Source organism: Apteryx rowi, unplaced genomic scaffold (genome assembly GCF_003343035.1).
Source record: "Apteryx rowi isolate R43461 unplaced genomic scaffold, aptRow1 scaffold_874, whole genome shotgun sequence".
Taxonomy (NCBI): domain Eukaryota; kingdom Metazoa; phylum Chordata; class Aves; order Apterygiformes; family Apterygidae; genus Apteryx; species Apteryx rowi.
The window spans coordinates 21,961-24,370 of record NW_020451176.1 but is presented as its reverse complement, the minus strand read 5'-3'; the positions used below and the strand labels follow the sequence as shown (position 1 = coordinate 24,370).

Here is a 2,410-nt window from a genome sequence, read left to right as displayed (position 1 = left end):
CCGCCTCGCCCAGACCCGCGGCCCGCACAGCTTCGCAGGCCCAAGCAGCCTTGCCTCCCCCTGCACCCATAAATACACAGATATGCACCAAATACTAGCAGTTATTTTTATAGACCTTGAGAAAGATTTGCAAAGGGGAAAAAAACGTGGAAAATGAAAAAAATGTTTCCCCTGAAGGTTGCTTTGGCTGTTATTAGGCGGTGGAGAGTGAGCAGCCCTGACCTTCTGGCTGGCTGAACTCCAAACACAAAGTGAGACCCCTGCCCCTGGGCAACCTGTCAGTCCTTGAGCATGAGCAACCTGTCTACCAGAGAGGCAACTAATCCCCAGGGAACCAATGGCGAACAGAAAAGTAAATGTGCTTTTCTTCATTCCCTTCCTGTGGGAACTACTGAACTGAAGGATTGTTAGAAGATGATGTAGCCTTTTTAAATTTTGTGATCTTAACAAAAATCCCCCAAATAAATACATACATATATGCTTATCCTACTAAGTTTGTAATCCCAAGGCAAAGGAAAATTAACAGTATGGTAGTCCATAGCTTGTAACTCTGCAGCCATAAACTCTGCTCATGTGGTTTCATTTTTTAGGAAATCTAGGGGAGAAATTATGCAGTCCACTGAAACTGAATGGCCTGAATCTTTGAGCTTTGCTTTTGCCTTGTACCTAGTCATTTTCATACCAGGATTCCCATGAGCTATATTGTCTTTTCCCAAAGATCAAATACCATCAGCTTAATTGAAAACAAGTAAAATACAGTTTTAGAGCCATACTTACATTATTTAAAATCTCTACTGTTGCAGCATAATGGACTCAATTTTTCATATTTTTAACTGCATAAAGAACCTTTTTTGGTTTCCCTTAATTTTTCACAAGGTTTATCTTAATGGACTTTTGGCAAGTATCACTTTACTCCCTGACCTCTGAGTACAGACTTTTTGGTTATAAACAGACCGCTTAAGGATGGATCTACTCTACAGGATAGTTTCTATAGTCCTCAATTCATCCTTCTGATATTGTGAATTTGTTACAAGTTTATCTTTCCATTTAACTTAAAGTAGGTTCTTATGATCCCAGCTGAGATTATAACTTATTTATAACTAGTAGTTTCATAGTGTCATGAGTATGTACCAAAACCAAATCTTAAAATCTATCACTGTTCTGATACTGCTCACTGTTTGGTTTCCTGTCAGGTCTGGAACCTGCCTTTAGCAATAGCATTTTTCTGTGATCTTTTTTTGCTTGAACTGCATGAGAAAAACTGCGTAGCATTTATCTAACAGCAAAACAGATCTCCTTTTGTAGTCAAATCTGACCCGGACCACTGTATTTGTTCACTAGAAAGTTTCTTGCACCTTCTTAAGAAGAGCTGCTGTATTTGAACCACTGGTGCAGCTGAGTATGCTCATCCATCAATTTGCATAAATAGTCTTTCTATGTTAAAGAAACACAAGAAATAAAAAGTTTCTAGACGCTGGACTCATTTTCTCCTCCACACAAAGATACAGCAAAGCTGACCAATTTGGAGATATGATACAGCAATAATTAAGAAACTTTAGGAAAACTTTAACAGAAACTTGGGATTTACATTTCATGAATCTTTTTCTCCATTGCAGAGTATTTTTCAATATAGTTGATGTCTTTCAATTCACTTCTGGAAGATACAGCATTAGCAAGGAGAAATTGAAATGACAACGGCTACGGTGGTGCCTGTGGCACTGCTCTGAGATTGCCTACCTTGTCTAATTACACCAGGGAAATCAAGTGTCATATATGGTTGTGCTAGTCCATGTAACAAAAAAACAAACAAAAAAAAGCTACCAGAAACTGAGTAACTCTTTGCCTAGTTATGTTAACCTATTTAAACTATTTAGTGGAAAAACTAACAGGAATATTTGAAGGGTATGTATTAAAAACATTACAAAAATTCCTTAGACTATTTAGCTTGATTTTACAGAGCCATCATTCTAAAACATTAAAACTAAAGCTGAACATGCTTTAAGCTGGGTGCCATCATATGGTTGCACGCTTTTTGCACAGTTAAAACCTGAACTTTGTATGCCCATATGGGAGCTTTCCCAGCAAATTCAATATTAAAAGAAAAAAATAACAAATGATGCGTATGTGTCTGAAACGTCTTTGGACATATTATCGGAGTTATGGGACGTGCTTTAAAGTATCAGTTTAGAAAATCTTACTTTTAAACAATGTTTCTGCTGTCGGCAGAAGGTGAGAATAACGCACCACCCCTCGCCATGCTCTGTTCCGACTGCGCCGAAGTCACCACAGAAACTTTCCTCCAGGAAGCAAAGTGCAGCGCCGCCCGGCCCCACCCGACACCTCCTCTCCAAAATGGCTGCCCGGCGCGCGGCGGCCACGTGATGGCGTCGCTGCCCGAGCCGGCGGCAGC

The 2,410-nt window shown here is 39.8% G+C and overlaps 1 protein-coding gene across 1 annotated transcript in view; it reads right to left on the bottom strand.

Annotated features, from left to right (window-relative positions):
• EIF2AK4 (eukaryotic translation initiation factor 2 alpha kinase 4) overlaps window positions 1–2,326 on the bottom strand; it is a 40,614-nt gene extending 38,288 nt beyond the window's left edge. The window contains exon 1 of the mRNA XM_026090723.1: window positions 2,199–2,326. The gene's annotated coding sequence lies outside the window, so the exon portion shown is untranslated. The remainder of the gene's footprint in view (window positions 1–2,198) is intronic.
• Window positions 2,327–2,410: the final 84 nt, after the last annotated feature.